A 21,819-nucleotide genomic window follows, 5' to 3' on the forward strand; every position below is an offset into this window, starting at 1 on the left:
CCCAACTTTTTAACTTCCAAAATAAATGTACTTTTTCTGTTCTGCCTGCACGGGGCTCGATTACGTTTGACCTCTTTCACAGCACAAGCAGCTGCTGTCAGATCCAGCAGAAAGACACACGCGACACATACTGGATCATTATTAAGATCAATTGCAGTGGCTAAATTTTACTCATATTTAGCACAGTGGTACTGAGGACAACTATAACCCGTGAATTGCTGCCTTGGCTGAGATCAACTAACAGCCCAGATCAAGGACCGAACTTGGCACCTTCCCAGTCAGTATTGCCGAGTATTCTAAAATTTGGGAGCTGAGGGAGGGTTAGAAAGAATATTTTGAAACTAATTTTACTCTACCTTTAAACAAAACCTTTGTCAAACTGCACAATTCTGAAATTTTGACAAATAAAACAAGCAAGTCAAATGGATTATAAAAACAATGTGACATTTTAGAAAGGCCCAAGTCACTGAAATAGACAGCTTTACAATCACAGCACAGTACAGAAGGGAGCGAACGGTAATGGTAGCTCGGTTCGTGAAGTCCGCCAACACTCTGAGATGAACTGGACTGTTCCTTTAATTTAAATAGGCAGAGAAAAGAGAGTCCCTGTCCGTTTAAATAGCTACCCGATTCCCCCGGGCAGTGGGAGGAGCAACTGCGCGCTATCTCTTGAGATACTGAAATAGCAAACACCGCCTGATGGCTTCCCGCGGTTCCTAAAGTCCGAAGAAATAAAATTGCATCAGGTTAAGTCGAACAACTGAAAAGAATGCACAGAGAGTCGTTGCTGTGTGTGTGTGTAAATAAAACACATCATTCTTAATGTTTGATAGAGATAAGCTATTATCTGCACCAGTTATTTTCCAGCATTTTATTTCCTATTATTTACAATGTAATTGAAGAGTGATTAATTCATTTACCATTTATTGATGACGCATTGTCTTGTGTGCTATTGGATAGAAAGTGATGTCACAATGACCATTCCGTTACCAAGGTGACCGTCTGTCCAGAGTATTCAGTGGGAAAGGGGATTAACTATCACCGAGGGTAATGAGCAGCCATCCATCAGTCTCTGCACTTTATTGTCCAGTGATCACCTCACCATCACACAGAAGATCCTAGATTTACCTCCAGTGTAGATGACTTGTGTAAGTGATGTTGAAAATGAAACTGTAGGGATGAAAGAGGAGTTGGAGGAGGTGGGTTTGGAGAGTAGGGTGAAAGAGGAGTTGGGGTGAAGGTTTGAAAGAAATGGGGTGATAGAGGAGTTGGGGTGAGGGGTTTGGTAAGTAAAAGAATAGTTGGCGAGGGGGATTTGGAGAGTAGGGGTGAAGGAGGTGTATGAATCAGTGGGATTTACTGCCCATTAATTGCCTTTGTTGAACTATGATGGGTTTATTTTTCTTTTAAAATGTTTTGCACTGTGTTCCACTGAAGCGAAATGCGGGGCAGCAGTTCCTTGCAGGCACTGGGCTGTTACTGGTGAATTACTATGGGTTAGTGTTAATTGGGAATAGATTTTAATGATATTTTTCTGTGCTGAATGCGCTGCTGGGCTGCAGGTTTGTCATCAGTCCCAATGACGAGGTGCTGTTGACAACAAATCCAAGATTCCCTTACATTGTGACACCAAATCCAGGGACCACAGGAAATGAGGCATCAAATCCAGGGACCCCTTACACTGAGGCACCAAATCCAGGGAGCCCTTACACTGAGGGATCAAATCCAGGGACCCCTTACACTGAGGCACCAAATCCAGGGACCGCTCACACTGAGACACCAAATCCAGGGACCCCTTACACTGAGGCATCAAATCCAGGGAACCTTGACACTGAGGCACCAAATCCAGGGACCCCTTACGCTGAGGCATCAAATCCAAGGAACCTTTACACTGAGGCATCAAATCCAGGGATCCCTTACACTGAGAGACCAAATCCAGGGTACCCTTAATCTGAGGCACCAAATCCAGGGAACTTTTACACTGAGGCACCAAATCCAGGGACCCCTTACAATGAGACACCAAATCCAGGGACCGCTTGCTCTGAGGCACCAAATCCATGAACCCCTTACACTGATGCACCAAATATAGGGACCCCTTACACTGAGGCATCAAATCCAGGGACCCCTTACACTGAGGCACCAATACAGGAAACCCTTACACTGAGGCACCAAATCCAGGGACCCCTTACACTGAGGCATCAAATCCAGGGAGCCCTCACAATGAGACATCAAATCCACGGACCCTTTACACTGAGACATCAAATCCAGGGACCCCTTACAATGAGACATCAAATCCAGGGACACCTTACACAGAGACATCAAATCCAGGGACCCCTTACACTGAGACATCAAATCCAGGGACCCCTTACACAGAGACATCAAATCCAGGGACCACTTACACTGAGACATCAAATCCAGGGACCCCTTACACTGAGACATCAAATCCAGGGACCCCTTACACTGAGGCACCAAATACAGGAAACCCTTACACTGAGGCACCAAATCCAAACACTGAGGCATCAAATCCAGGGACCCCTTACACTGAGGCACCAAATACAGGAAGCACTTACACTGAGGCACCAAATCCAGGGACCACTTACACTGCGGCATCAAATCCAGGGACCCCTTACACTGAGGCATCAAATCGAGGGATCCCTTACACTGAGACACCAAATCCATGAACCCCTTACACTGAGGCATCAAATCCAGGGAGCCCTTACACTGAGACATCAAAAACATCGGAAAACATGAGCATATATTGAGTAATGAACAGATGCGCTGCGATATGATGTACACGGACACAGGCAAAGTAAATGTAGCTTGAAACACAACAGTTTAATAATTCGGTTATCACAGCTGATAATCACACTCCTTTTTAAATGTACAGGATGATCCGGATAATGAGAAAAAATACGTTTTAAAGGGGCAATTGATGAACCGGAACTGACAACCATCCCGTTGAAACAGACACCGAATGATCCTGGACAGGAAGCACATCTCTCTTACACAGCTGTAGAATTGCCCTTCACGGACAGCAGTTCCCTTTCAGAAGAATAAAGTGGGATTTCTATCATTCCTGAATGCAATTGTGTTGTGCGTGAATGAGCGCGGTTCTCATGAGCACGCGGGACTGTGACGGTTGTTGAAGCCACAGGTGATAGACAAGCAGGAAAGAGGGATGGAAATAAAACCAACCCAGACAAAAAGACAATTTAAAACATATATATATTTATCCTAATAAGAAAATAAATAAATTTACAATTTTATTGCAAAAAATTGAATTTGATTTGATTGAAATAAATAAATAATTGTTTCTTAATCTATATATTTTTGATTGAACGAAGTCTGTGCGACTGCATGAAATGCACTGGAAATCAGGGTGTGCAGTCAGTAAATTCCCAAACACAGTAAGCCCATGGTGTAAGACAAGCCACGAGGGAAGATGTGGGCAACAAAGGCCATCTTTTAAAGTCGCGAGTGCTTTTCTGCAGGATCAGACAGAAGCTGCGTGTGCTGTGAAAGAGGTCAAATGTAATAGAGCCAATGCAGGCAGAACAGAAAAGCACATTTATTGTGAAAGTTAAAAAGTAGTGAATGTATGTAAATATATGCATATATAAATATTGATACAGAAATTTACATAAACAAAGTCAGTCAGTCAGTCATGTCTTGTCTTGTCTTGATTTGATTTGTATTTGAAAATAAGGGGGAAGGAGCTCATCATGTCACACAGCCCATCCGCAAGCTCTCGCTAAAATCGCTATGTTTCTAACTTATATAATTTGCCTTCTTTCACATGTGGAATAGCAAAATCCCACAGCAGATTCTTGTCCTGTCAGTCAGTCCCTGAATGCGTGTTGAATCAAATCAGTGTGGCTTCAAGTTGCATGTAATGCATTTTTCCTCACATGACATGAAATGCACAGTAAGATCGCGCAGAACGTTTCCACGCACTCTCTCACTTACACAAACACACCAACAAACTAACAATTCTGCACTCTCCAAAGGCAGTTTTTGAAATTTGAAATTTGAAATCCGGGACAGACAGCACATTCCTTTTAAACAGATAGATAATGATCCGATACTGATAGCACACCATTTTGGAGAGACAGAGAATGACCCCGGGCAGACCAGCACATCACCTTAAAAGGGATACAGAAACACAATGAACAAAAACAAAGCATTCTGTAAAACTCAGCAGGCCGTGAACATTCTGTGGATGAATTTCCCGGGCTCACGTTCAGTAAGATGATCATTCCGATATGTTAAGAAAAATGTAAAGTTTACAGATTTTTCCTGGAAAATAGCGCCTGGAAAAATAGGCAGCGAGGAAGGACAAAAGGGAATGCCTGTGATACAGTGGAGCGTAGGAGTGATTGAATAATAAATGGCACAATGCAAAAAGGCAAAGTGAGTGGTAAGCGGGCAATAAAGTAACAAAGGATGGACCAGAGGAGGTGTTAGTGTGAACAGCAGAACCATTAGCAGACAATGGGACCGGTGCTTATGATCCGATACGTTGAACCGAAAGTTGAGGCCAGAACACTATAACCTGCCTGGAATGTAGGGTTTGAACGCCTTTTAATTAGACCAGGCAGCTTGGCCACCCCGAATTGATTTCCTGCACGGTTTAAATTCGGCAGCCAAGGGACTAAATCCAAAGCCAGCTTCTCACATCTTTTCAGCGCGAGAGAAACAGGACGCACTCATATTCAGGGCAGAGTCTGTTTCACGTTGAATTTGAGATTGACGTTAAATGTATGCTTATCCCTATGGAGGTGAGCTCATGCGTGCAGAAAGGAAGATACACTGATCAAGTATTTGCCGGAATCAAAACGGGGTTTATGTTGTCCAATGAAACGCAGAGCCGAGCACATCTGAGAAACATGAACTTTATTCAGTTCGGTGAGTTTCACTTTGCTCCTGGGAATCTCCAGGATTTTTGTACGCTGTGTGAACAACGGAGTGCAATCACACGTTTTAATTTGAAACATGTCAGTTTTCTCACATGTCGACCGGCTGAGAAGTCGTTTTTTGACAAAAGGTTGGCAGGGCTCGTCCGGGATTTGAACCCGGGACCTCTCGCATTTCAATTATTATAATCCCAAAGCGAGAATCATACCCCTAGACCAACGAGCCGCCGACAGTGAGGAGCGTAGCTCTCAGTTTCTGACGTTAGTTTGCTATTCGGCCCATCGTGCCTGTGCTGACTCTCAGAGACCGATTTCATGAGTCCCCCTCTCCATCGTTCTGCTAATGTTTTCCCTTTGATGAAGTGATTATTTTTTGTGACATTACTTCATCAACGAGCTGCATCCTTTTCAGTAAAAGGTGAATTTGGCAATGAGGATAAATGTGATTGAATAAAAAAACTAGGGGAAAATGTTTAACACAATAACGACGAAGCTGGGGGCATACTGGATCAGCAGTCCATTGCTTCAACCTGTCAGTCACCTTGTCTCCTATTGACTGCAAAGTCAGACATCCATCCCCTACTTTTTGCATTCAAACAGAAATAATATGCACGAAAATCTACTTCACGACTTGTTTTGCCCGTGCAACCAGATCGACAGTGATGAAAATGTGCCATTAGCTTCTTAAAGCACACAGCCTTCCTTTACTTCAGGTGAGTGACTGTCCGAGATGGTTGGTTTTGAGGCAGAATCAAAACAAAGAATATAAAATTTCGCAAAGCGCGAAAGCTGACCACTGCCGGACTCGAACCTGCAATCATCTGATAAGATCACAGTTACAATCGAAATCAGACACCTTATCCTTTAGGCCACGCGGTCGCTACCGTCGGTGCATAATTTGTAGTTTTTTATATTGAGAGCAAATATGGGACAAGGGTTACATCAAGGAGTGGCTATCGGAAAACATGAGCATATTTTGAGTAATGAACAGATGCGCTGCGATATGGATGTACACGGACACAGGCAAAGTCAATGTATCTTGAAACACAACAGTTTAACAATTCGGTTATCACAGCTGATAATCACACTCCTTTTTAAATGTACAGGATGATCCGGATAATGAGAAAATACGTTTTAAAGGGGCAATTGATGAACCGGAACTGACAACCATCCCGTTGAAACAGACACCGAATGATCCTGGACAGGAAGCACATCCCTCTTACACAGCTGTAGAATTGCCCTTCACGGACAGCAGTTCCCTTTCAGAAGAATAAATTGGAATTTCTATCATTCCTGAATGCAATTGTGTTGTGCGTGAATGAGCGCGGTTCTCATGAGCACGCGGGACTGTGACGGTTGTTGAAGCCACAGGTGATAGACAAGCAGGAAAGAGGGAGGGAAATAAAACCAACCCAGACAAAAAGACAATTTAAAACATATATATATTTATCATAATAAGAAAATAAATAAATTTACAATTTTATTGCAAAAAATTGAATTTGATTTGATTGAAATAAATAAATAATTGTTTCTTAATCTATATATTTTTGATTGAACGAAGTCTGTGCGACTGCATGAAATGCACTGGAAATCAGGGTGTGCAGTCAGTAAATTCCCAAACACAGTAAGCCCATGGTGTAAGACAAGCCACGAGGGAAGATGTGGGCAACAAAGGCCATCTTTTAAAGTCGCGAGTGCTTTTCTGCAGGATCAGACAGAAGCTGCGTGTGCTGTGAAAGAGGTCAAATGTAATAGAGCCAATGCAGGCAGAACAGAAAAGCACATTTATTGTGAAAGTTAAAAAGTAGGGAATGTATGTAAATATATGCATATATAAATATTGATACAGAAATTTATATAAACAAAGTCAGTCAGTCAGTCATGTCTTGTCTTGTCTTGATTTGATTTGTATTTGAAAATAAGGGGGAAGGAGCTCATCATGTCACACAGCCCATCCGCAAGCTCTCGCTAAAATCGCTATGTTTCTAACTTATATAATTTACCTTCTTTCACATGTGGAATAGCAAAATCCCACAGCAGACTCTTCTCCTGTCAGTCAGTCCCTGAATGCGTGTTGAATCAAATCAGTGTGGCTTCAAGTTGCATGTAATGCATTTTTCCTCACATGACATGAAATGCACAGTAAGATCGCGCAGAACGTTTCCACGCACTCTCTCACTTACACAAACACACCAACAAACTAAAAATTCTGCACTCTCCAAAGGCAGTTTTTGAAATTTGAAATTTGAAATCCGGGTCAGACAGCACATTCCTTTTAAACAGATAGATAATGATCCGATACTGATAGCACACCATTTTGGAGAGACAGAGAATGACCCCGGGCAGACCAGCACATCACCTTAAAAGGGATACAGAAACACAATGAACAAAAACAAAGCATTCTGTAAAACTCAGCAGGCCGTGAACATTCTGTGGATGAATTTCCCGGGCTCACGTTCAGTCAGATGATCATTCCGATATTTTAAGAAAAATGTAAAGTTGACAGATTTTTCCTGGAAAATAGCGCCTGGAAAAATAGGCAGCGAGGAAGGACCAAAGGGAATGCCTGTGATACAGTGGAGCGTAGGAGTGATTGAATAATAAATGGCACAATGCAAAAAGGCAAAGTGAGTGGTAAGCGGGCAATAAAGTAACAAAGGATGGACCAGAGGAGGTGTTAGTGTGAACAGCAGAACCATTAGCAGACAATGGGAGCGGTGCTTATGATCCGATACGTTGAACCGAATGTTGAGGCCAGAACACTATAACCTGCCTGGAATGTAGGGTTTGAACGCCTTTTAATTAGACCAGGCAGCTTGGCCACCCCGGATTGATTTCCTGCACGGTTCAAATTCGGCAGCCAAGGGACTAAATCCAAAGCCAGCTTCTCACATCTTTTCAGCGCGAGAGAAACAGGACGCACTCATATTCAGGGCAGAGTCTGTTTCACGTTGAATTTGAGATTGACGTTGAATGTATGCTTATCCCTATGGAGGTGAGCTCATGCGTGCAGAAAGGAAGATACACTGATCAAGTATTTGCCGGAATCAAACCAGGGTTTATGTTGTCCAATGAGACGCAGAGCCGAGCACATCTGAGAAACATGAACTTTACTCAGTTCGGTGAGTTTCACTGTGCTCCTGGGAATCTCCAGGATTTTTGTACGCTGTGTGAACAACGGAGTGCAATCACACGTTTTAATTTGAAACATGTCAGTTTTCTCACATGTCGTCCGGCTGAGAAGTCGTTTTTTGACAAAAGGTTGGCAGGGCTCGTCCGGGATTTGAACCCGGGACCTCTCGCATTTCAATTATTATAATCCCAAAGCGAGAATCATACCCCTAGACCAACGAGCCGCCGACAGTGAGGAGCGTAGCTCTCAGTTTCTGACGTTAGTTTGCTATTCGGCCCATCGTGCCTGTGCTGACTCTCAGAGACCGATTTCATGAGTCCCCCTCTCCATCGTTCTGCTGATGTTTTCCCTTTGATGAAGTGATTATTTTTTGTGACATTACTTCATCAACGAGCTGCATCCTTTTCAGTAAAAGGTGAATTTGGCAATGAGGATAAATGTGATTGAATAAAAAAACTAGGGGAAAATGTTTAACACAATAACGACGAAGGTGGGGGCATACTGGATCAGCAGTCCATTGCTTCAACCTGTCAGTCACCTTGTCTCCTATTGACTGCAAAGTCAGACATCCATCCCCTACTTTTTGCATTCAAACAGAAATAATATGCACGAAAATCTACTTCACCACTTGTTTTGCCCGTGCAACCAGATCGACAGTGATGAAAATGTGCCATTAGCTTCTTAAAGCACACAGCCTTCCTTTACTTCAGGTGAGTGACTGTCCGAGATGGTTGGTTTTGAGGCAGAATCAAAACAAAGAATATAAAATTTCACAAAGCGCGATAGCTGACCACTGCCGGACTCTAACCTGCAATCATCTGATAAGATCACAGTTACAATCGAAATCAGACACCTTATCTTTAAGGCCACGCGGCCGCTACCGTCGGTGCATAATTTGTTGTTTTTTATATTGAGAGCAAATTTGGGACAAGGGTTACATCAAGGAGTGGATATCGGAAAACATGAGCATATTTTGAGTAATGAACAGATGCGCTGCGATATGGATGTACACGGACACAGGCAAAGTCAATGTATCTTGAAACACAACAGTTTAACAATTCGGTTATCACAGCTGATAATCACACTCCTTTTTAAATGTACAGGATGATCCGGATAATGAGAAAATACGTTTTAAAGGGGCAATTGATGAACCGGAACTGACAACCATCCCGTTGAAACAGACACCGAATGATCCTGGACAGGAAGCACATCCCTCTTACACAGCTGTAGAATTGCCCTTCACGGACAGCAGTTCCCTTTCAGAAGAATAAATTGGAATTTCTATCATTCCTGAATGCAATTGTGTTGTGCGTGAAAGAGCGCGGTTCTCATGAGCACGCGGGACTGGGACGGTTGTTGAAGCCACATTTAATAGACAAGCAGGAAAGAGGGAGGGAAATAAAACCAACCCAGACAAAAAGACAATTTAAAACATATATATATTTATTATAATAAGAAAATAAATAAATTTACAATTTTATTGGAAAAAATTGAATTTGATTTGATTGAAATAAATAAATAATTGTTTCTTAGTATATATATTTTTGATTGAACGAAGTCTGTGCGACTGCATGAAATGCACTGGAAATCAGGGTGTGCAGTCAGTAAATTCCCAAACACAGTAAGCCCATGGTGTAAGACAAGCCACGAGGGAAGATGTGGGCAACAAAGGCCATCTTTTAAAGTCGCGAGTGCTTTTCTGCAGGATCAGACAGAAGCTGCGTGTGCTGTGAAAGAGGTCAAATGTAATAGAGTCAATGCAGGCAGAACAGAAAAGCACATTTATTGTGAAAGTTAAAAAGTAGGGAATGTATGTAAATATATGCATATATAAATATTGATAAAGAAATTTATATAAACAAAGTCAGTCAGTCAGTCATGTCTTGTCTTGTCTTGATTTGATTTGTATTTGAAAATAAGGGGGAAGGAGCTCATCATGTCACACAGCCCATCCGCAAGCTCTCGCTAAAATCGCTATGTTTCTAACTTATATAATTTGCCTTCTTTCACATGTGGAATAGCAAAATCCCACAGCAGACTCTTCTCCTGTCAGTCAGTCCCTGAATGCGTGTTGAATCAAATCAGTGTGGCTTCAAGTTGCATGTAATGCATTTTTCCTCACATGACATGAAATGCACAGTAAGATCGCGCAGAACGTTTCCACGCACTCTCTCACTTACACAAACACACCAACAAACTAAAAATTCTGCACTCTCCAAAGGCAGTTTTGAAATTTGAAATTTGAAATCCGGGACAGACAGCACATTCCTTTTAAACAGATAGATAATGATCCGATACTGATAGCACACCATTTTGGAGAGACAGAGAATGACCCCGGGCAGACCAGCACATCACCTTAAAAGGGATACAGAAACACAATGAACAAAAACAAAGCATTCTGTAAAACTCAGCAGGCCGTGAACATTCTGTGGATGAATTTCCCGGGCTCACGTTCAGTCAGATGATCATTCCGATATTTTAAGAAAAATGTAAAGTTGACAGATTTTTCCTGGAAAATAGCGCCTGGAAAAATAGGCAGCGAGGAAGGACCAAAGGGAATGCCTGTGATACAGTGGAGCGTAGGAGTGATTGAATAATAAATGGCACAATGCAAAAAGGCAAAGTGAGTGGTAAGCGGGCAATAAAGTAACAAAGGATGGACCAGAGGAGGTGTTAGTGTGAACAGCAGAACCATTAGCAGACAATGGGAGCGGTGCTTATGATCCGATACGTTGAACCGAATGTTGAGGCCAGAACACTATAACCTGCCTGGAATGTAGGGTTTGAACGCCTTTTAATTAGACCAGGCAGCTTGGCCACCCCGGATTGATTTCCTGCACGGTTCAAATTCGGCAGCCAAGGGACTAAATCCAAAGCCAGCTTCTCACATCTTTTCAGCGCGAGAGAAACAGGACGCACTCATATTCAGGGCAGAGTCTGTTTCACGTTGAATTTGAGATTGACGTTGAATGTATGCTTATCCCTATGGAGGTGAGCTCATGCGTGCAGAAAGGAAGATACACTGATCAAGTATTTGCCGGAATCAAACCAGGGTTTATGTTGTCCAATGAGACGCAGAGCCGAGCACATCTGAGAAACATGAACTTTACTCAGTTCGGTGAGTTTCACTGTGCTCCTGGGAATCTCCAGGATTTTTGTACGCTGTGTGAACAACGGAGTGCAATCACACGTTTTAATTTGAAACATGTCAGTTTTCTCACATGTCGTCCGGCTGAGAAGTCGTTTTTTGACAAAAGGTTGGCAGGGCTCGTCCGGGATTTGAACCCGGGACCTCTCGCATTTCAATTATTATAATCCCAAAGCGAGAATCATACCCCTAGACCAACGAGCCGCCGACAGTGAGGAGCGTAGCTCTCAGTTTCTGACGTTAGTTTGCTATTCGGCCCATCGTGCCTGTGCTGACTCTCAGAGACCGATTTCATGAGTCCCCCTCTCCATCGTTCTGCTGATGTTTTCCCTTTGATGAAGTGATTATTTTTTGTGACATTACTTCATCAACGAGCTGCATCCTTTTCAGTAAAAGGTGAATTTGGCAATGAGGATAAATGTGATTGAATAAAAAAACTAGGGGAAAATGTTTAACACAATAACGACGAAGGTGGGGGCATACTGGATCAGCAGTCCATTGCTTCAACCTGTCAGTCACCTTGTCTCCTATTGACTGCAAAGTCAGACATCCATCCCCTACTTTTTGCATTCAAACAGAAATAATATGCACGAAAATCTACTTCACCACTTGTTTTGCCCGTGCAACCAGATCGACAGTGATGAAAATGTGCCATTAGCTTCTTAAAGCACACAGCCTTCCTTTACTTCAGGTGAGTGACTGTCCGAGATGGTTGGTTTTGAGGCAGAATCAAAACAAAGAATATAAAATTTCACAAAGCGCGATAGCTGACCACTGCCGGACTCTAACCTGCAATCATCTGATAAGATCACAGTTACAATCGAAATCAGACACCTTATCTTTAAGGCCACGCGGCCGCTACCGTCGGTGCATAATTTGTTGTTTTTTATATTGAGAGCAAATTTGGGACAAGGGTTACATCAAGGAGTGGATATCGGAAAACATGAGCAAATTTTGAGTAATGAACAGATGCGCTGCGTTATGGATGTACGCGGACACAGGCAAAGTCAATGTTTCTTGAAACACATCAGTTTAACAATTCGGTTATCACAGCTGATAATCACACTCCTTTTTAAATGTACAGGATGATCCGGATAATGAGAAAATACGTTTTAAAGGGGCAATTGATGAACCGGAACTGACAACCATCCCGTTGAAACAGACACCGAATGATCCTGGACAGGAAGCACATCCCTCTTACACAGCTGTAGAATTGCCCTTCACGGACAGCAGTTCCCTTTCAGAAGAATAAATTGGAATTTCTATCATTCCTGAATTTAATTGTGTTGTGCGTGAATGAGCGCGGTTCTCATGAGCACGCGGGACTGGGACGGTTGTTGAAGCCACATTTAATAGACAAGCAGGAAAGAGGGAGGGAAATAAAACCAACCCAGACAAAAAGACAATTTAAAACATATATATATTTATTATAATAAGAAAATAACTAAATTTACAATTTTATTGCAAAAAATTGAATTTGATTTGATTGAAATAAATAAATAATTGTTTCTTAATCTATATATTTTTGATTGAACGAAGTCTGTGCGACTGCATGAAATGCACTGGAAATCAGGGTGTGCAGTCAGTAAATTCCAAAACACAGTAAGCCCATGGTGTAAGACAAGCCACGAAGGAAGATGTGGGAAACAAAGGCCATCTTTTAAAGTCGCGAGTGCTTTTCTGCAGGATCAGACAGAAGCTGCCTGTGCTGTGAAAGAGGTCAAATGTAATAGAGTCAATGCAGGCAGAACAGAAAAGCACATTTATTGTGAAAGTTAAAAAGTAGGGAATGTATGTAAATATATGCATATATAAATATTGATACAGAAATTTATATAAACAAAGTCAGTCAGTCAGTCATGTCTTGTCTTGTCTTGATTTGATTTGTATTTGAAAATAAGGGGGAATGAGCTCATCATGTCACACAGCCCATCCGCAAGCTCTCGCTAAAATCGCTATGTTTCTAACTTATATAATTTGCCTTCTTTCACATGTGGAATAGCAAAATCCCACAGCAGACTCTTCTCCTGTCAGTCAGTACCTGAATGAGTGTTGAATCAAATCAGTGTGGCTTCAAGTTGCATGTAATGCATTTTTCCTCACATGTCATGAAATGCACAGTAAGATCGCGCAGAACGTTTCCACGCACTCTCTCACTTACACAAACACACCAACAAACTAAAAATTCTGCACTCTCCAAAGGCAGTTTTTGAAATTTGAAATTTGAAATCCGAGACAGACAGCACATTCCTTTTAAACAGATAGATAATGATCCGATACTGATAGCACACCATTTTGGAGAGACAGAGAATGACCCCGGGCAGACCAGCACATCACCTTAAAAGGGATACAGAAACACAATGAACAAAAACAAAGCATTCTGTAAAACTCAGCAGGCCGTGAACATTCTGTGGATGAATTTCCCGGGCTCACGTTCAGTCAGATGATCATTCCGATATTTTAAGAAAAATGTAAAGTTTACAGATTTTTCCTGGAAAATAGCGCCAGGAAAAATAGGCAGCGAGGAAGGACAAAAGGGAATGCCTGTGATACAGTGGAGCGTAGGAGTGATTGAATAATAAATGGCACAATGCAAAAAGGCAAAGTGAGTGGTAAGCGGGCAATAAAGTAACAAAGGATGGAGCAGAGGAGGTGTTCGTGTGAACAGCAGAACCATTAGCAGACAATGGGAGCGGTGCTTATGATCCGATACGTTGAACCGAATGTTGAGGCCAGAACACTATAACCTGCCTGGAATGTAGGGTTTGAACGCCTTTTAATTAGACCAGGCAGCTTGGCCACCCCGGATCGATTTCCTGCACGGTTTAAATTCGGCAGCCAAGGGACTAAATCCAAAGCCAGCTTCTCACATCTTTTCAGCGCGAGAGAAACAGGACGCACTCATATTCAGGGCAGAGTCTGTTTCACGTTGAATTTGAGATTGACGTTGAATGTATGCTTATCCCTATGGAGGTGAGCTCATGCGTGCAGAAAGGAAGATACACTGATCAAGTATTTGCCGGAATCAAAACGGGGTTTATGTTGTCCAATGAGACGCAGAGCCGAGCACATCTGAGAAACATGAACTTTACTCAGTTCGGTGAGTTTCACTTTGCTCCTGGGAATCTCCAGGATTTTTGTACACTGTGTGAACAACGGAGTGCAATCACACGTTTTAATTTGAAACATGTCAGTTTTCTCACATGTCGACCGGCTGAGAAGTCGTTTTTTGACAAAAGGTTGGCAGGGCTCGTCCGGGATTTGAACCCGGGACCTCTCGCATTTCAATTATTATAATCCCAAAGCGAGAATCATACCCCTAGACCAACGAGCCGCCGACAGTGAGGAGCGTAGCTCTCAGTTTCTGATGTTAGTTTGCTATTCGGCCCATCGTGCCTGTGCTGACTCTCAGAGACCGATTTCATGAGTCCCCCTCTCCATCGTTCTGCTAATGTTTTCCCTTTGATGAAGTGATTATTTTTTGTGACATTACTTCATCAACGAGCTGCATCCTTTTCAGTAAAAGGTGAATTTGGCAATGAGGATAAATGTGATTGAATAAAAAAACTAGGGGAAAATGTTTAACACAATAACGACGAAGCTGGGGGCATGCTGGATCAGCAGTCCATTGCTTCAACCTGTCAGTCACCTTGTCTCCTATTGACTGCAAAGTCAGACATCCATCCCCTACTTTTTGCATTCAAACAGAAATAATATGCACGAAAATCTACTTCACCACTTGTTTTGCCCGTGCAACCAGATCGACAGTGATGAAAATGTGCCATTAGCTTCTTAAAGCACACAGCCTTCCTTTACTTCAGGTGAGTGACTGTCCGAGATGGTTGGTTTTGAGGCAGAATCAAAACAAAGAATATAAAATTTCACAAAGCGCGATAGCTGACCACTGCCGGACTCGAACCTGCAATCATCTGATAAGATCACAGTTACAATCGAAATCAGACACCTTATCCTTTAGGCCACGCGGCCGCTACCGTCGGTGCATAATTTGTTGTTTTTTATATTGAGAGCAAATTTGGGACAAGGATTACATCAAGGAGTGGATATCGGAAAACATGAGCAAATTTTGAGTAATGAACAGATGCGCTGCGATATGGATGTACACGGACACAGGCAAAGTCAATGTATCTTGAAACACAACAGTTTAACAATTCGGTTATCACAGCTGATAATCACACTCCTTTTTAAATGTACAGGATGATCCGGATAATGAGAAAATACGTTTTAAAGGGGCAATTGATGAACCGGAACTGACAACCATCCCGTTGAAACAGACACCGAATGATCCTGGACAGGAAGCACATCCCTCTTACACAGCTGTAGAATTGCCCTTCACGGACAGCAGTTCCCTTTCAGAAGAATAAATTGGAATTTCTATCATTCCTGAATGCAATTGTGTTGTGCGTGAATGAGCGCGGTTCTCATGAGCACGCGGGACTGGGACGGTTGTTGAAGCCACATTTAATAGACAAGCAGGAAAGAGGGAGGGAAATAAAACCAACCCAGACAAAAAGACAATTTAAAACATATATATATTTATTATAATAAGAAAATAAATAAATTTACAATTTTATTGCAAAAAATTGAATTTGATTTGATTGAAATAAATAAATAATTGTTTCTTAATCTATATATTTTTGATTGAACGAAGTCTGTACGACTGCATGAAATGCATTGGAAATCAGGGTGTGCAGTCAGTAAATTCCCAAACACAGTAAGCCCATGGTGTAAGACAAGCCACGAGGGAAGATGTGGGCAACAAAGGCCATCTTTTAAAGTCGCGAGTGCTTTTCTGCACGATCAGACAGAAGCTGCGTGTGCTGTGAAAGCGGTCAAATGTAATAGAGCCAATGCAGGCAGAACAGAAAAGCACATTTATTGTGAAAGTTAAAAAGTAGGGAATGTATGTAAATATATGCATATATAAATATTGTTACAGAAATTTATATAAACAAAGTCAGTCAGTCAGTCATGTCTTGTCTTGATTTGATTTGTATTTGAAAATAAGGGGGAAGGAGCTCATCATGTCACACAGCCCATCCGCAAGCTCTCGCTAAAATCGCTATGTTTCTAACTTATATAATGTGCCTTCTTTCACATGTGGAATAGCAAAATCCCACAGCAGACTCTTCTCCTGTCAGTCAGTCCCTGAATGCGTGTTGAATCAAATCAGTGTGGCTTCAAGTTGCATGTAATGCATTTTTCCTCCCATGACATGAAATGCACAGTAAGATCGCGCAGAACGTTTCCACGCACTCTCTCACTTACACAAACACACCAACAAACTACAAATTCTGCACTCTCCAAAGGCAGATTTTGAAATTTGAAATTTGAAATCCGAGACAGACAGCACATTCCTTTTAAACAGATAGATAATGATCCGATACTGATAGCACACCATTTTGGAGAGACAGAGAATGACTCCGGGCAGACCAGCACATCACCTTAAAAGGGATACAGAAACACAATGAACAAAAACAAAGCATTCTGTAAAACTCAGCAGGCCGTGAACATTCTGTGGATGAATTTCCCGGGCTCACGTTCAGTCAGATGATCATTCCGATATTTTAAGAAAAATGTAAATTTTACAGATTTTTCCTGGAAAATAGCGCCTGGAAAAATAGGCAGCGAGGAAGGACAAAAGGGAATGCCTGTGATACAGTGGAGCGTAGGAGTGATTGAATAATAAATGGCACAATGCAAAAAGGCAAAGTGAGTGGTAAGCGGGCAATAAAGTAACAAAGGATGGACCAGAGGAGGTGTTAGTGTGAACAGCAGAACCATTAGCAGACAATAGGAGCGCTGCTTATGATCCGATACGTTGAACCAAATGTTGAGGCCAGAACACTATAACCTGCCTGGAATGTAGGGTTTGAACGCCTTTTAATTAGACAAGGCAGCTTGGCCACCCCGGATCGATTTCCTGCACGGTTTAAATTCGGCAGCCAAGGGACTAAATCCAAAGCCAGCTTCTCACATCTTTTCAGCGCGAGAGAAACAGGACGCACTCATATTCAGGGCAGAGTCTGTTTCACGTTGAATTTGAGATTGACGTTGAATGTATGCTTATCCCTATGGAGGTGAGCTCATGCGTGCAGAAAGGAAGATACACTGATCAAGTATTTGCCGGAATCAAAACGGGGTTTATGTTGTCCAATGAGACGCAGAGCCGAGCACATCTGAGAAACATGAACTTTACTCAGTTCGGTGAGTTTCACTTTGCTCCTGGGAATCTCCAGGATTTTTGGACGCTGTGTGAACAACGGAGTGCAATCACACGTTTTAATTTGAAACAAGTCAGTTTTCTCACATGTCGACCGGCTGAGAAGTCGTTTTTTGACAAAAGGTTGGCAGGGCTCGTCCGGGATTTGAACCCGTGACCTCTCGCATTTCAATTATTATAATCCCAAAGCGAGAATCATACCCCTAGACCAACGAGCCGCCGACAGTGAGGAACGTAGCTCTCAGTTTCTGACTTTAGTTTGCTATTCGGCCCATCGTGCCTGTGCTGACTCTCAGAGACCGATTTCATGAGTCCCCCTCTCCATCGTCCTGCTAATGTTTTCCCTTTGATTAAGTGATTATTTTTTGTGACATTACTTCACCAACGAGCTGCATCCTTTTCAGTAAAAGGTGAATTTGGCAATGAGGATAAATGTGATTGAATAAAAAAACTAGGGGAAAATGTTTAACACAATAACGACGAAGCTGGGGGCATACTGGATCAGCAGTCCATTGCTTCAACCTGTCAGTCACCTTGTCTCCTATTGACTGCAAAGTCAGACATCCATCCCCTACTTTTTGCATTCAAACAGAAATAATATGCACGAAAATCTACTTCACCACTTGTTTTGCCCGTGCAACCAGATCGACAGTGATGAAAATGTGCCATTAGCTTCTTAAAGCACACAGCCTTCCTTTACTTCAGGTGAGTGACTGTCCGAGATGGTTGGTTTTGAGGCAGAATCAAAACAAAGAATATAAAATTTCACAAAGCGCGATAGCTGACCACTGCCGGACTCGAACCTGCAATCATCTGATAAGATCACAGTTACAATCGAAATCAGACACCTTATCCTTTAGGCCACGCGGCCGCTACCGTCGGTGCATAATTTGTTGTTTTTTATATTGAGAGCAAATTTGGGACAAGGGTTACATCAAGGAGTGGATATCGGAAAACATGAGCATATTTTGAGTAATGAACAGATGCGCTGCGATATGGATGTACACGGACACAGGCAAAGTCAATGTATCTTGAAACACAACAGTTTAACAATTCGGTTATCACAGCTGATAATCACACTCCTTTTTAAATGTACAGGATGATCCGGATAATGAGAAAATACGTTTTAAAGGGGCAATTGATGAACCGGAACTGACAACCATCCCGTTGAAACAGACACCGAATGATCCTGGACAGGAAGCACATCCCTCTTACACAGCTGTAGAATTGCCCTTCACGGACAGCAGTTCCCTTTCAGAAGAATAAATTGGAATTTCTATCATTCCTGAATGCAATTGTGTTGTGCGTGAATGAGCGCGGTTCTCATGAGCACGCGGGACTGGGACGGTTGTTGAAGCCACAGGTGATGGACAAGCAGGAAAGAGGGAGGGAAATAAAACCAACCCAGACAAAAAGACAATTTAAAACATATATATATTTATCATAATAAGAAAATAAATAAATTTACAATTTTATTGCAAAAAATTGAATTTGATTTGATTGAAATAAATAAATAATTGTTTCTTAATCTATATATTTTTGATTGAACGAAGTCTGTGCGACTGCATGAAATACACTGGAAATCAGCGTGTGCAGTCAGTAAATTCCCAAACACAGTAAGCCCATGGTGTAAGACAAGCCACGAAGGAAGATGTGGGAAACAAAGGCCATCTTTTAAAGTCGCGAGTGCTTTTATGCACGATCAGACAGAAGCTGCGTGTGCTGTGAAAGAGGTCAAATGTAATAGAGCCAATGCAGGCAGAACAGAAAAGCACATTTATTGTGAAAGTTAAAAAGTAGGGAATGTATGTAAATATATGCATATATAAATATTGATACAGAAATTTATATAAACAAAGTCAGTCAGTCAGTCATGTCTTGTCTTGTCTTGATTTGATTTGTATTTGAAAATAAGGGGGAATGAGCTCATCATGTCACACAGCCCAACCGCAAGCTCTCGCTAAAATCGCTATGTTTCTAACTTATATAATTTGCCTTCTTTCACATGTGGAATAGCAAAATCCCACAGCAGACTCTTCTCCTGTCAGTCAGTCCCTGAATGCGTGTTGAATCAAATCAGAGTGGCTTCAAGTTGCATGTAATGCATTTTTCCTCACATGACATGAAATGCACAGTAAGATCGCGCAGAACGTTTCCACGCACTCTCTCACTTACACAAACACACCAACAAACTAAAAATTCTGCACTCTCCAAAGGCAGTTTTTGAAATTTGAAATTTGAAATTCGGGACAGACAGCACATTCCTTTTAAACAGATAGATAATGATCCGATACTGATAGCACACCATTTTGGAGAGACAGAGAATGACCCCGGGCAGACCAGCACATCACCTTAAAAGGGATACAGAAACACAATGAACAAAAACAAAGCATTCTGTAAAACTCAGCAGGCCGTGAACATTCTGTGGATGAATTTCCCGGGCTCACGTTCAGTCAGATGATCATTCCGATATTTTAAGAAAAATGTAAAGTTTACAGATTTTTCCTGGAAAATAGCGCCAGGAAAAATAGGCAGCGAGGAAGGACAAAAGGGAATGCCTGTGATACAGTGGAGCGTAGGAGTGATTGAATAATAAATGGCACAATGCAAAAAGGCAAAGTGAGTGGTAAGCGGGCAATAAAGTAACAAAGGATGGACCAGAGGAGGTGTTCGTGTGAACAGCAGAACCATTAGCAGACAATGGGAGCGGTGCTTATGATCCGATACGTTGAACCGAATGTTGAGGCCAGAACACTATAACCTGCCTGGAATCTAGGGTTTGAACGCCTTTTAATTAGACCAGGCAGCTTGGCAACCCCGGATCGATTTCCTGCACGGTTTAAATTCGGCAGCCAAGGGACTAAATCCAAAGCCAGCTTCTCACATCTTTTCAGCGCGAGAGAAACAGGACGCACTCATATTCAGGGCAGAGTCTGTTTCACGTTGAATTTGAGATTGACGTTGAATGTATGCTTATCCCTATGGAGGTGAGCTCATGCGTGCAGAAAGGAAGATACACTGATCAAGTATTTGCCGGAATCAAAACGGGGTTTATGTTGTCCAATGAGACGCAGAGCCGAGCACATCTGAGAAACATGAACTTTACTCAGTTCGGTGAGTTTCACTTTGCTCCTGGGAATCTCCAGGATTTTTGGACGCTGTGTGAACAACGGAGTGCAATCACACGTTTTAATTTGAAACAAGTCAGTTTTCTCACATGTCGACCGGCTGAGAAGTCGTTTTTTGACAAAAGGTTGGCAGGGCTCGTCCGGGATTTGAACCCGTGACCTCTCGCATTTCAATTATTATAATCCCAAAGCGAGAATCATACCCCTAGACCAACGAGCCGCCGACAGTGAGGAGCGTAGCTCTCAGTTTCTGACGTTAGTTTGCTATTCGGCCCATCGTGCCTGTGCTGACTCTCAGAGACCGATTTCATGAGTCCCCCTCTCCATCGTCCTGCTCATGTTTTCCCTTTGATGAAGTGATTATTTTTTGTGACATTACTTCACCAACGAGCTGCATCCTTTTCAGTAAAAGGTGAATTTGGCAATGAGGATAAATGTGATTGAATAAAAAAACTAGGGGAAAATGTTTAACACAATAACGACGAAGCTGGGGGCATACTGGATCAGCAGTCCATTGCTTCAACCTGTCAGTCACCTTGTCTCCTATTGACTGCAAAGTCAGACATCCATCCCCTACTTTTTGCATTCAAACAGAAATAATATGCACGAAAATCAACTTCACCACTTGTTTTGCCCGTGCAACCAGATCGACAGTGATGAAAATGTGCCATTAGCTTCTTAAAGCACACAGCCTTCCTTTACTTCAGGTGAGTGACTGTCCGAGATGGTTGGTTTTGAGGCAGAATCAAAACAAAGAATATAAAATTTCACAAAGCGCGATAGCTGACCACTGCCGGACTCGAACCTGCAATCATCTGATAAGATCACAGTTACAATCGAAATCAGACACCTTATCCTTTAGGCCACGCGGCCGCTACCGTCGGTGCATAATTTGTTGTTTTTTATATTGAGAGCAAATTTGGGACAAGGATTACATCAAGGAGTGGATATCGGAAAACATGAGCAAATTTTGAGTAATGAACAGATGCGCTGCGTTATGGATGTACGCGGACACAGGCAAAGTCAATGTATCTTGAAACACATCAGTTTAACAATTCGGTTATCACAGCTGATAATCACACTCCTTTTTAAATGTACAGGATGATCCGGATAATGAGAAAATACGTTTTAAAGGGGCAATTGATGAACCGGAACTGACAACCATCCCGTTGAAACAGACACCGAATGATCCTGGACAGGAAGCACATCCCTCTTACACAGCTGTAGAATTGCCCTTCACGGACAGCAGTTCCCTT

At 42.2% G+C, this 21,819-nt stretch overlaps 6 non-coding genes across 6 annotated transcripts; all 6 read right to left on the reverse strand.

Moving 5' to 3' along the window:
- Positions 1-5,051: 5,051 nt before the first annotated feature.
- trnap-ugg (transfer RNA proline (anticodon UGG)) lies at positions 5,052-5,139 on the reverse strand. Its single transcript is given in 2 exon segments — positions 5,052-5,087; positions 5,104-5,139. It is a non-coding gene; the product is annotated as a tRNA-Pro (tRNA).
- Positions 5,140-8,181: 3,042 nt separating this feature from the next.
- On the reverse strand, positions 8,182-8,269 carry trnap-ugg (transfer RNA proline (anticodon UGG)). The gene is given in 2 exon segments: positions 8,182-8,217; positions 8,234-8,269. It is a non-coding gene; the product is annotated as a tRNA-Pro (tRNA).
- Positions 8,270-11,310: 3,041 nt separating this feature from the next.
- On the reverse strand, positions 11,311-11,398 carry trnap-ugg (transfer RNA proline (anticodon UGG)). Its single transcript is given in 2 exon segments — positions 11,311-11,346; positions 11,363-11,398. It is a non-coding gene; the product is annotated as a tRNA-Pro (tRNA).
- A 3,042-nt stretch (positions 11,399-14,440) lies between these two features.
- On the reverse strand, positions 14,441-14,528 carry trnap-ugg (transfer RNA proline (anticodon UGG)). The gene is given in 2 exon segments: positions 14,441-14,476; positions 14,493-14,528. It is a non-coding gene; the product is annotated as a tRNA-Pro (tRNA).
- A 3,037-nt stretch (positions 14,529-17,565) lies between these two features.
- Positions 17,566-17,653, reverse strand: trnap-ugg (transfer RNA proline (anticodon UGG)). The gene is given in 2 exon segments: positions 17,566-17,601; positions 17,618-17,653. It is a non-coding gene; the product is annotated as a tRNA-Pro (tRNA).
- A 3,042-nt stretch (positions 17,654-20,695) lies between these two features.
- On the reverse strand, positions 20,696-20,783 carry trnap-ugg (transfer RNA proline (anticodon UGG)). Its single transcript is given in 2 exon segments — positions 20,696-20,731; positions 20,748-20,783. It is a non-coding gene; the product is annotated as a tRNA-Pro (tRNA).
- Positions 20,784-21,819: the final 1,036 nt, after the last annotated feature.

The sequence above is a fragment of the Pristiophorus japonicus genome, unplaced genomic scaffold (genome assembly GCF_044704955.1).
Source record: "Pristiophorus japonicus isolate sPriJap1 unplaced genomic scaffold, sPriJap1.hap1 HAP1_SCAFFOLD_312, whole genome shotgun sequence".
Classification (NCBI taxonomy): domain Eukaryota; kingdom Metazoa; phylum Chordata; class Chondrichthyes; family Pristiophoridae; genus Pristiophorus; species Pristiophorus japonicus.